General features: G+C 43.0%; 1 long non-coding RNA gene across 1 annotated transcript in view; it reads left to right on the top strand.

The window, feature by feature from the left end:
• Positions 1-3787: 3787 nt before the first annotated feature.
• LOC146858857 (uncharacterized) overlaps positions 3788-12461 on the top strand; it is a 106259-nt gene continuing 97585 nt past the window's right edge. The window contains exon 1 of the long non-coding RNA XR_014980032.1: positions 3788-4218. This is a non-coding gene — a long non-coding RNA (uncharacterized LOC146858857). The remainder of the gene's footprint in view (positions 4219-12461) is intronic.

Genomic DNA, 12461 nt, shown 5'->3' with positions numbered 1-12461 from the left:
GCTCTTGGATGGAGATTGTAGTCCCCTTCACTGCTGGGTGTCCTTTAGGGGCCAACTAGCCTACCCTTTACCTCCAGTAAGCCCCGTGCAGTGGGATTGGTGAGAGGTAGACAAAGGCCATGCCCCCTTTCCCCACCACTCTGCAAACGCACCCCCTGGCACGTTGTAAGTTGGGGGATTAAGTCCCCTTGAATCCTGAGGGTCCCTGGGGTCCAACTAGCCCACTGGGTACCTCCAGTAAGCGCTACAGAGCTGCGTTGCAGAGAGGTGTAAAAAGGGCGTGTCCTGGACTATCTCTCTGCAACGCAGCGCAGTGGCGCCTACTGGAAGCACCTGGTGGGCTAGTTGGCCCCCAAGGACCCTCAGGATTGGAAGGGAATTAATTCCCCATCTTAAAAGGCGCCACAGGGTGTGTTTGCAAACATGTCACCTCAGGACCCGCCCCCCTCCCATCACCACTGTGCAAACACGCCCGCGGCGTGTTTTAATTTGGGGGATAAAGTCCCCTTGAATCCTTAGGGTCCCTGGGGTCCAACTAGCCCACCAGGTACTTCCAGTAAGTGCCACAGTGCTGCATTGCTGATAGGTGTAAAAAGGGGCATGGCCTGGACCACCTCTCTGCTACACAGCCCTGTGGCACTTACTGGAGGTAACTGGTGGGCTAGTTGGCCCCCAGGAACCCTCAAGATTGAAGAGGAATTATTTCCCCAACTTTAAACGTGACACAGGGCGTGTTTGCACACGTCACCTCAGGCTCCGCCCTCTCCCTTTACCACTGTGCAAATGCGCCCTGTGGCGCATTTTAAGTTGGGAGATTAAGTTCCCTTGAATCCTGAGGGTCCCTGGGGTCCAACTAGCCCACCAGGTACCTCCAGAAAGCGCCACAGAGCTGCGTTGCAGAGAGGTGTAAAAAGGGGCGTGGCCTGGACCACCTCTCTGCAATGCAGCCCTGTGGCGCTTACTGGAGATACCTGGTGGGCTCGTTGGCCCCCAGGGACCCCCAGTATTGAAGGGGAATTAATTCCCCAACTTAAAACGCGCCACAGGGCCGAGTGTTGCTGGGAGGTGCGGGGCCTTGGCGATGCCGGTCTTTTTTGTCATTTATTTTTTAAGAAGGGGAGCTCTGTGGCCCCCCCCTTCCTTTCCTATTTTATGGTCCCTGGGGACCCCATCCCCAGGGCCTGACCCCTAATTTTTTTTTTTTTTTTTTTTAAATGAAAGGGGGCCGCGTGGCCCCCCTCCCAAGGCAATATTCAGCCCCGGGGCATGGCCAGTATTTATATATTTTTTAATATATTTGGAGGGGGCTGCGTGGGTCCCCTCCTCAGGCTATTTATGGCCCCGGGGACCCCATCCCCCGGGGCCGGCCTTTGCGTGTTTTTAAAAACAAATTATTATTATGGGGGAGAGGGGCCGCCTGGTCCCCCTCCCGGGCCACTCGTTGCCCTAGGGACCCCATCCCCCGGGGCCTTTCCTCTCGTTGGGGACCGTGGGGGAGCCCAAATGCCCCCACAGTCCCAGCCGGCACCCCGCCTTCTGCGGGAGCCGGCATTGCTTTTCCACACGGGGAGCTGCTGACATGCAACTCACTGTGTGGAAAAACAATCTGGTTTGGATTTTGGAAGAGAGAGCAGGCTTCCTGCTCTCTCTTCCAAAATCCAAACCACAGTTTGCTATAGCAGGGCGGGAGCCACACGGCTCCCACCCTGCCATAGCAAACAGCAGTGTCCCGGGGGTGGGCACCGCAGGACACTGGAGGAGCCGGCCCTCGGGGTGGCATTCCCCAGGGCCATCACAGGCTCCAGGAGGGGGCCCAATGGCCCTCCCTCCCATCCAATGCACAGCTCCGGGGTGGTGGTGGTCCCCGGGGCTCCGGTTCTTTAACGGACCCCCAAATTTGCATTTTAGTGCCCCGGGGAGGTGGCGGTCCCCGGGGCGTGTGGGGGGGCTCGAGTCACCCCTCACAGGTTTATTTTATTTTGTAAAAACAAACCCCGGGTGGCGGTCCCCGGGGCAGCGGGGGGGCCATGCGTCCCCCGCAAATATTTTCTAAAAGCCCCGGGGTGTGGCAGTCCCCGGGCTTGGGGGGCCATGGAGGCCCCCAAACATTAAAAGAAACAAGCCCCGGTGGTGGCGGTCCTCGGGGCTGCAGGGGGCCGTGTGGCCCCGCAAATATTTAAGAAAAGCCCCGGGGGTGGCGGTCCCCAGGGCTGCGGGGGTCCTCCTGGGCCCCCGCAATTACATTTTACCATGCCCCTGGGACTTGGCCCACCCGGGGGCTAAATAATAACGAAGCACGGGAGTCCGCGCTTTGTTTTTTTTATTTTTGCGGTGGGATTTGGCCTTTTAAAAAAAATAAATGCTTTTTTTGGCCCTGGGTGTCCTTGTGGGACCCCCTGAGCAAGCCTAGGGGGGTCAGGATGTTTCTACCCTGCCCCCTTTTCTTGTTTTTCGCATTTGTTTTTCTCTTTTCTTGTGACTCGGTTCTAGCGAGTTACAAGTTGGCTGCCAACACTTCCTGGTTTGGAGTGTTGACAGTCAATTAGAATAAAACTCGTGGTCGGGAGGGTCAAAACTTTTATTTTTTGATTCTCTCAGCAACTACTGAATGGATTTACACCATTTAAAAACAAAATCTCTTTCCGAACCAAGAGCTACCTTTTTGCCAAATTTGGTGTAATTCCATTCAGCAGTTCGAGCTGTACCCGTGTCTAAAGTTTCCTATGGGAAATTGATTTTCCGACCTCTTTTTTTTTTTTATTTCTCAGGAACTACTGAACAGATGTACACTATTTAACAAAAAGGTCTCTTTCTGAACCAAGGGCTACCTTTTTGCCAAATTAAGTGTAATTCCGTTCAGCAGTTCGAGCTGTTGCCGTGTCTAAAGTTTCCTATGGAAAATAACATGGAGAAAACACGTTTTGGGACCCCCCTTTTTGCTCGGCCCCTGCTTGAAGAATCACCCCGAAACTTTCCAGACAGGAGCTGACCGGAGCACCCCGCGAGTTTTGAAAAATTCGCAAGGATTCGTCATTCGGCGCCAAAGTTATTGGGAAAACAAAAAACGTTTTTCCTATTGAAACTAGGTCCTAACTATAACTATCTACTGGTGGCAGCCAGTAGATAATATATATATATATATATATATATATATATATATATATATACACACATACATACATATACACATATATACATATACTATATATATATATATACACATATACATACATAGATACACATATACATACATATATACACATATACATACATATATACAAATATACATATACACATACACATACATATATATACTGATATATATATCCTAAACATCAAAGTTCCTTCCGGACAGCTGGCACCCGTGGATGGTGGCGCACACGCCAGCGGAGCATACTGGCAAAAAATCCATGTTGATATTTATATTTATATTCAATAGTCCATTTACTGAATATTTATGCATTTGCATTGTATCAACTTTATAATGGCGGGTTTACAACTATATGATTGATATAAGCACTGCCACTTTAGTTACATATTTACATTGATATTCTCATGCTCATGGGATTTATTTTATCTCCCAAACATAGTGACACTGTAATGACATATTTCTGGTTGATTTTGTTAGCCTCTTAACCATCTTTCAACTATTGGAAATGGTGGCGATATTTAGTCTGTTTTTCATTATTATTCACGGTGTTCACTCGTGTCGATAGACAGTTGAGCATGTTTTCTGCCTTTTTTATTTAAATTGCCTTTAGATCACGAGACACGTCATGTGATCAAGCTCGCGCGATGCGAGCGAAACACGTCATGGCAGGCACTATGCCTGATCATCTGGTGGCGATTTTCTACCAATAAATGTTTTCACTGCTTTCAACTTCAATTTGAAGTCCTCGTGATTCGTGCTGGGTGCGCTGAGGTCCAGTGTGTGCCTGTGGTTTCCTGGAGTGACTACCGGGCCAGGATTTGGAGTTTCGTTGTTAACCTTCCGGAGCGGACTGATTCCGGATTCACAAACCCTCCTCCTTCTCAGAGGCACAGCTGCTAAGTCAGCCATCTACGTCTTCCCGACGTATTGGACATTACTCTGGAGGAGTTTGCTTTTGCTGTGCCCCCGGCAACGATAGAAATATTTTGTGTCTGGTTTTCCTGACGCCGGCGTGTGACGGCGGAATCTACGAGGTCGGAGGACCTGTTGAGCTGCAGTAACCACCGGTAAGGGAAACCCTTTAATACGTTATCAGTTTGGATTAGTGGGTCCGGGGATTGCAACCCAGCCTACGTTTGATTCTATTGACTGCAGTGTCACGCATACTGTTACCACCCAAATATGGCATCCAGCGACGTGCTTCGTGATAGGGAAGGGGCAGCTGAGGCCCTATTTCTGAATGTCTCTACTGTCAACATCGATCAAAGAGCGACTACAAACAGCACTATCAGTCCGGATATTAAATCTCTGCTTAGAACATTAGAGAAACGTATGAAAAATGAACTCACAAAGTGGTGGGAGAAAAAATCCCTAGAAAAGTAATGTGAAGTAAATCGAGTGCCCAGGGGTTTACGTGTTCTTATTGCTCCCACATTCGAGAATCCTAATCCGGCAATGCTACAAGAGTGGGCAGAAAACAACTTACAAGCCTCCATGAATATGATCCATATTTTAATTAAATATGCGGAGCTTGACCGGAATACTATTTTAGGAGATTGAAAAAATTAACGGACTGTTAGATGCCACAGGTCAGACAGATCAAATTGCCAAAGGAAGAGCAGAAATTGATGCCCACATGAAGAAACATGAAGAAACTATTAAGGCACGTAAGGTGTTCAAATTTGCTAGAGATTAAAACGACTATGCTACCGGCCGAATTTTTACCTTCTCAAAGAAATTCGATAATTATAAACGACAAGCAATGAAAAATAAAGTACCTGACTCAGTCCAACAGGTAGTGCAAAGTGGCACTATTGGTGCGGACGGTATATCTGATCATGCCTCACTAACATCCAATAGTGACTCCGAAGATGGATGCCCAGGTGTTTTCGGTAGCTCAGCAGCAAGGGCAGAGTAACTTTACTCCTGGTGAAGAACTTAATTTTATCAGGGAGGACCGGAGGTACACCTTGCGACCCCGCAAACCTCTAATGCAGCAAGGGGAACAGTCAACAAACGTAGGCAGGAAAGGCGGGTCAGACACCGGCAACACTACCAGGAGAGGGAAACCAAGACAGAATTGGAGATGGAAGGTCAGGAATGCCCTAACACAGTCATTAACCTTTCGGATACTGTTTTGAATAATGCAGAGATCCAGTTACTATCTGTTGGTCTCACATACTGTCCACCTAGCCAATTCTCTTACAGTCAAACTAGAATTGATGTCTTTAAATTTATCCGTAAAGTGAAACTTTTCAAATTTTTTCATTTGAATAAACCAATTGATAAACTGCCTATTTCATCTAGTCCTTTATCCACTTCTGATGCCCTTCAAGTAAGTAATATGCAGAATCTGCGAATGTTGCATTCTCTATCTACAGACACTGCTGAATCATCAACACAGGAAGCTATGTCAGAAATGGAGATGATAATTAACAAAGCAGCAAAAATTCCTTTTAAACCGGCTTCTACATTTCTCCCCCTTATGCCTAAAGATGCGGTGGACATTTTTAGTGATAGAGTGGTTGAGGAACTTAAGCATTTAAATAGAGCTGTATTGTCAAGTAAACATGTCAGAACCTATAAAAATGCTCAATATCAGTCCCTCATCAAAAAATTGAATCTGATAAGGGGGGTAATATTGTTCTTTGGCCCCGTGAACAATATATGGCTGAGGCTGATCAACATCTTTCAAATAGCTGCTGCTATAGAAAATCTTCCAAACAGGACATGCGACCGATTCAAGATAAGGTGTCTAAGGGTTTGTATAAGTGGAAAAGGATGGGGCTTCTTACTAAAAATGAACATAAGTTTCTCAGAGTTGAGCATCCTATTACTCCTGTTTTATATTTTCTTCCAAAAGTGCATAAAAAGACTGTTCCTATTCCTGGACGTCCAATCATTTCAGCACAGAAAAGTCTGCTTGAAAATGTGTCTAAATATGTAGACTTTTCTCCAACCTCACGTAACTTCATTACCTTCTTACGTTAGAGATACTACAGACTTCCTGAGCAAACTTGATAAAGTTATTTGGCATTCTGGATTTTTACTTATAGTTATGGACATTGAGTCCCTTTATACTAGTATCAATCATTTGGATGGATTGTCAGCTACCAAATAATTTTTGGACAAAAGGGATATTGGCATGAAAGAACATAACGATATGCTAATTGAAATGACAGAGATGTGTTTGAAAAACAACTTTTTTTCTTTTGTTCAAACAATTTATCAACAGCTTAGGGGTTTCGCTATGGGGGCATGCTTCTCTCTCAGTTACTCATGTCTCCACGTGGGCTGGTAGGAGGGGCATGTCCTCATGGCCACACACATGGAGCTGTATGAACATGTCGCATATTACTGGCGCTATATAGACGATGTTTGTTTAATTTGGAATGGAACATATGAGAAGGCTCAGGATTTTATCAACATCATTAATCAAAATGATCTTAATTTAAAATTTACTGCTCATATTAGCGATACAAGTGTAGAATTTCTTGATACACTTATATATATCGACAACAATCTAATCCATACCAAATTACATCGCAAACAAACTGCCGGTAACTCTATTTTACATGCAGAGAGTTCACACCCCGACATTTGATCAAAAGCATCCCGTATGGCGAATTCTTGCGGATTCGCCGCATCTGTAGTTCAGCTAATGACACACACACATGTCAGCAGGAGGCTCTCTCTAGATTTTTGAGCAGAGGCTATAAAATGACACAATTGACTTTGGCTTTGGAGAAAGCCAATAAACATCCAAGAGAAGATCTGCTCAGACCTAGGGAAACTATCAATAGTGTGGATGCAGCGCTTACAGAGAATATTTTTGAAGACAAACGGCAAATAAAGTTAATAACGACTTTTAGCGTACAGGAACAAAAGATACGAAAAATAATCTACTCCCAATGGCCAATTGTGCTCACTGACATTACTTTGAGGTCTAGTTTACCGGCCTTACCTGATCTCACTTTCAGGAGGGCTCCCTCATTGAGGAATGCCTTGGTCAAATCGAGTCCTGAAATTCTAACCAAACGATCATGGTTGGTTAGTAAGGGTTTCCATAAATGCACTTCATGCCGCGCATGCACTTTTGCTTATAACATGACTCATTATGTGACGGCTTTTAGCGATAAAAAAAGTTGAGATTATGGATTACCTGACCTGCCCTACAGAATTTGTTGTTTACATTCTCAGATGCACTTGTGGCCTAGCATATATAGGTAGTAGTAAACTTCCTGTACATAAGCGTGTTCTTCAATACATCAGGGCTATTGTCAATTCGGATGCCAGTTATCCGGTTGCCAGGCACTTCAAGCTAGTCCATCATAATCAGTTGAGAGACTTCACTTATTCTGTGCTTGGTGCCGTTCCCAACCCCGGCCAGGGAGGGAACAGAGAGTAAAAATTAAGGCAACTAGAGACACACTTTATTTTAGCCCCCGATACTAAGCTGCCAAATGGATTTAACACCAATGAAGATATGCATAAGTTTTCTTTTTTTTTTTTTTAAATTCTGTTTTTTAATTTGCAAAAAACAAAAGAACATTATGGTCAGTCATTAAACATTAGAGTCATTATATGCATAATTTTTTATAAGATTTCTATATATTTTATCAATTTTATTAAAAAAAACTTTTGCCAGTTTTGTCTTCTCTGTAGCTTATACATATCGTTACATGAATGTGCCTTTATATATTAGTCTTTTTTTATTGCCATTCATCAATTTTTTCTGATCATTTCCAATTCTGACCAATTATTAAGACAATTCGAAGATTTTACATCTTTTCGAATTGTGTGATGTTGACTTTTATATGAAAAAGTAGTTCTTTTAGGGAATCAGCTGCTGTTATGCAACTTTACTATTTTTGCACATTAGATATTTTGCACACCTTTGCACATTTGCACATATTCTCTTTTTCTCCTTTCTTATAATTCGGCATTCTTCTGTTTCTAATACAATATAAAGCATTGATGCTAATTCTATTTTTTTATGATATGCTTTTAAAAGGTGTTTATGAATTATATCAATTCCATTACATGTTGAGCGGTTTTAATGTATTTATGTATAATTTTATTTTGTGATCATGTGCTATAATATCAATGTCCTTTCCCACCTTACAATTTTTTGTATTGATATGGTATTAATTTATTGATGAGCAATTAGCTAGGTGCACTTGCATTTTATATATGACATTATCCATGTTGATATTTATATGTATATTCAATAGTCCATTTACTGAATATTTATGCATTTGCATTGTATCAACTTTATAATGGCGGGTTTACAACTACATGATTGATATAAGCACTGCCACTTTAGTTACATATTTACATTGATATTCTCATGCTCATGGGATTTATTTTATCTCCCAAACATAGTGCCACCCACTTAGGGCAATACTTACAGACGTACTACATCGACCAGAATGCTTTGCCACTGGGGCGGAGCACTTAAGAGCGTACAGGTGCGCTAAAGTAAATCTGTTGAACTCCTGAAACCCAAAGCCAGTGATCAAGGGTAGTTGTTACCAGAAACGTGTATGGCAAGGAATTCTTTTAACTGAAGGGCATTACTGAACATATGCTCATGTGATAAAGTGGATTTCTCCACAAGCTGCCAAATAAAAGGAGAAGTACAAACGCGCTGTGTGTGGCACCTCATTGCTGTGAGCAAGGTTTTGATGGATTTTTAGCGGTCGGCTCAGACCGTGGGGTGCCCTGCTGCATACGAGGCGGATTGGCAGCGCTGAGGAAAGGAAAGCACTGCAAAAACAGCGTGTCCTATTTGGTGAGCAGAAGAAGGTGGAGGCTCCGCTTTTGGACATGTGAGCAACCCAGTGGGGTATTTTACTTTGGACAGTATCAGGGGGCACAACGGCACACCCACTTAGGGCAATGCTTACAGATGTACTACATCGACCAGAATGCTTTGCCACTGGGGCAGAGCACTTAAAAGTGTACAGGTGCGCTAAAGTAAATCTGCTGAACTCCTGAAGCCCGAAGCCAGTGATCAAGGGTAGTTGTTACCAGAAACACGTATGGCAAGGAATTCATTTAACTGAAGGGCATTACTGAACATATGCTCATGTGACAAAGTGGATTTCTCCACAAGCTGCCAAATAAAAGGAGAAGTACAAACGCGCTGTGTGTGGCACCTCATTGCTGTGAGCAAGGTTTTGATGGATATGTATATATACATATATATATCCTAAACATCAAAGTTCCTTCAGGACAGCTGGCACCCGTGGATGGTGGCGCACACGCGCCAGCGGAGCATACTGGCAAAAAATACAATTTCAATAGTCACCAAATACGTGCGCTCTCAGGCTCAAAGTAAACACCATCCAAGTGATGTATAGAAGTTGGAAAAGGCAAATAAATCTGCACAAGAAATTCACGCGGAACAGAGCAGCCTGCAAAGTTCAGAGATCGATACAGATTTAGAAGATGACGTCAATGCTCAACAAGTAGTACCATCTGTAATCGACGAGTTTGATTTTTTACGTGAAGAAAAGAAATACAATTTGCATCAAAGGCCACCAACCGAGTCTAAATCAACCAAGAGGAAGAGGCAGAGGAAGAAGAGGCAGAAGGGGGCAGCCTGCAGGAGGCGCAGAGGAGAAGAAGAAAGGGAACAAGTAATGGAAGAAACTAGAGCAACATCAATAATAAACTTAAAAAGTATAACCCTTACAAAACAAGAGCAAGAAATATTAAGATTGAGACTATTATTTTGTCAGGAAGCAGACTTGAATTATGTTCAAACAACGATCGATCTCTTTAAGTTCATCAGAATGTTGAAGCTACAGAAACATTTCTTATCCAACCCCTCAATGAGACGAGTTCCAGCACTAACAACTGCAACAAACCAAGATGGTAACTTAGCAGTCAGTGACATGAATTTAATGTTAGAACTGAGAGCAATGGGTGTGGAAAATTCCAATGAAGAAATTGGGACTGGCGCAGTAACATTAGCAGAAGAAGAAAATATCGATATTTTTCAGGATGCACCGACAATGTTCAGACCAAGCTCTCGTTTACCCCGATGACTGCAAGAGACGTAACTGATGTGTACAACGATTTGGTAACCCATGAACTAAATAAATTGGAGAAACAAACTTGCCAAAGCAAGAATAAAATAAAAATGAAGAACAGAGAACTTATCATGCATTAATTCAAAAATTGGCAGATAACAACAACTGCATAGTACGTAATGCAGACAAAGGGGGCAATATTGTCCTGTGGGACAGACAAAAATATTTGGCGGAGGCACATACGCAGCTACACAATAAGAACTGTTATGTGAAAATTGATGAAAAATGTATGTGACAAGCCATAACGAGTTTAATATTGAACTCAAAGAATTATATGATCTGAGCCTCCTGAGTCATGATGAGTATCTATTTTTAAGGATTGAACAACCAGTTACACCTGTATTTTATCTAATTCCAAAGGTGCATAAAGATATGAGTAACCCACCAGGCCGTCCAATTATCTTGGCTATGGGTAGCGGCTTGGAGCATACATCAAAGTTTGTTGATTCTTTTTTAAAGCCCCTAGTGAGAACACTTCCGTCCTACATACAGGACACAGGGGTCTTCCTTAGGAGAATATACGATCTTCCCTGGGAGGAGGACTATTTGTTGGTAACCATTGATATGTCAACACTATACACCAGCATTAAACACAGTGAAGGTTTGCGTGCATTGGGGCACTTCCTGAGAACAAGGTCATTTAAGCTGTGGGTCCACACCCAAATGATTATCAGAATGATTGAGAAATGCTTGAAGAATAATTTTTTTCTGTTTAATGGTCAGCTATTTCACCAGGTATGCGGCACTGCGATGGGCACCTGCTTCACCCCAGCTATGCGAATCTTTATATGGGCTGGTGGGAGGAGCAGGTGATCCGGACGCAGTACCAAAATGAATGGGACAATAACACCGTTCATTGGAGTCGCTTTATAGACGGCTTGTTCATAGTGTGGAAAGGCACTGAGGAAGAGGTGAAAGGTTTTATTGAAAAGATCCAAAATAACAATCTAAATTTAAACTTCACCAGTGTAATCAGTCATTCAAGTGTAGACTTCCTTGATGTTACTGTGTACATCGATGCGGGAAAGGTGGAGACTAAGTTATACAGAAAACCAACCTCTGGAAATAGGCTATTGCACGCTCAAAGCTTTCATCGAGTAAACTTAAAACGAAATATTCCATATGGAGAAAGCCTGAGAGTTAGGCACAAATGTAGCGAAACAGGGGAAACTAAAAGAGAGCTGAGCATTTTAAAAATAAGAGTAGAGGGTACCCAGAGGATTGGATTGAGAGTGGTATAAGCAAAGCCTCGAAGAAAAAGAGAGAAGAAATACTTTTTGAGGCTAATAAACAAACTATCAAGGAAAATGAGAATCAGTGCACATTCATTGCAACATTTAGTAAGCAACATGATGAGCTGAGGAGAGTGCTTAATAGGCACTGGCATGTAATCAGGAATGACCCACTGTTGGGTAAACATGTCCCTAGAAGACCCCAGATCACATTTCGAAAAGCGAGGTCATTTAAACAGGCACTAGTCAGAAATATTCTAAAGAAACCGCAACCTAAAATAACTTGGTTAAACAAGCAGCAAGGTTTCATTAAATGCACGAAATGTAAGGCTTGTGCACATGGAGTAAACACAGAGCAATATAGACTAGGTGTAGCTAATAAAATGTGTAAGATCAGGGGCAAGTTTACATGTAAGACAGATTTTGCTGTCCAAGTGCTTCAGTGCCGGTGCAGCCTGCGGTACCTGGGCAGTACAATCTTAGAGGTCCATAAAAGAATTCTGCAACATTTGAGGGCAATAAAAAATGGAGATCGAACATATCCTGTGGCTCGCCACTTTGAGAAGGTCCATAATAAGAACACTCGAGATTTAACTTACTATGTGACTGATTCTGTGACTGCAAACATAAGAGGAGGAAATGGGGAGAAAAAGCTGAGAAGATTGGATTCTCGCTATATTATTGAGTTAGATTCAAAGCAGCCAGGAGGCTTGAACATGGAAGAGGACCTGCACACGCATCTGTAGAGAAAGGAAAAATAAAGAGAATGTACCGCCCAGAAGAATAACTGTTCAAGTTAGTTTTAGATGTTATTGGATAAATTGTAACAACAGACTCAGAATATGAAAAGAAGCAATAAGTTAGACTTTTATTACATCAGAAGTCAATTAGTCATGACATTGAAGGTTTTTCGAAAGCACAATTATAAAAGCCCACTAAGGCAGGATACAGAACTGTATATAAAGAATTGTATTAAGG

Source organism: Triturus cristatus, chromosome 3_2 (assembly GCF_964204655.1).
Source record: "Triturus cristatus chromosome 3_2, aTriCri1.1, whole genome shotgun sequence".
NCBI classification, from domain to species: domain Eukaryota; kingdom Metazoa; phylum Chordata; class Amphibia; order Caudata; family Salamandridae; genus Triturus; species Triturus cristatus.
This window is presented reverse-complemented; position numbering and strand designations above follow the sequence as displayed.